This window comes from Chenopodium quinoa, unplaced genomic scaffold, assembly GCF_001683475.1.
Source record: "Chenopodium quinoa cultivar QQ74 unplaced genomic scaffold, ASM168347v1, whole genome shotgun sequence".
NCBI classification, from domain to species: domain Eukaryota; kingdom Viridiplantae; phylum Streptophyta; class Magnoliopsida; order Caryophyllales; family Amaranthaceae; genus Chenopodium; species Chenopodium quinoa.
In genome coordinates, this window is record NW_018744143.1 from 2,168,339 (window position 1) to 2,169,218 (window position 880).

The 880-nt window shown below is 28.2% G+C and overlaps 1 non-coding gene across 1 annotated transcript; it reads left to right on the forward strand.

The window, feature by feature from the left end:
• The first annotated feature begins 505 nt into the window (after nt 1-505).
• Nucleotides 506-577, forward strand: TRNAE-UUC. The gene has a single exon. It is a non-coding gene; the product is annotated as a tRNA-Glu (tRNA).
• Nucleotides 578-880: the final 303 nt, after the last annotated feature.

Genomic DNA, 880 nt, shown 5'->3' on the forward strand with positions numbered 1-880 from the left:
TTACTATTCTCATAACTCTTTGGCTTTATTTTGTGATTTTTGGCTTTATTTTGTGAATTATATGTGTAATAAAATATACTAATATAGTCACATAGATTCTTGTTAAATTTGTTTTAATTATACATACTCCATTAATATTGAAATCATTTGTTGACAAACATACCTACAAAAATGTGTTGACAAAAATACAACAAATTGGAGAACGTATGTTACTTGTATAAGGTTTAAATTGCTGGCTTTGATAAAAATCTTATCACTCAACCCAAAAGGTCAAATTAATTGGATTGGATTAAAACCTTATTTCTTAAATTAATGCACTACTAGCTAGTTACGGAGTAAAATTTATGGGGTAAAACTGATAAAGTTATGTTTGTCAAAAAAAAGATTAAGATGTTTAAGCTTTTGATCCATCGAATTAATGGTCGGAACTCGGGACAACGGGTTTTAAGGTGATATACAAATTATTTAAGATATTAATATATCCAATACAAACTTATCATCAACATCCGATGTCGTCCAGCGGTTAGGATATCTGGCTTTCACCCAGGAGACCCGGGTTCGATTCCCGGCATCGGAAATTTTTTTCCTTTTTTCCTTTCATGAGTTTCTTCCTTCCTTTCTCTCTCTTTCTTTGTTTGTATATTGTCATTTTCTGAAGCTACTTTTTATTAACAAAATACGAGTATATATTACCATCATCTCACATAATAGGTAACGTTTTGACCATTATATATTTAGTATTAACTTTCAAAGTTTCACTTATATATATATATATTAATATATACATTAAAAATATGTATTTATGTGTAAGATATTATTGGATTTGGACCGATCTCAACGTGTATTTTCAATTTTTTTTTAAAAAAATAGTGTGTTACAA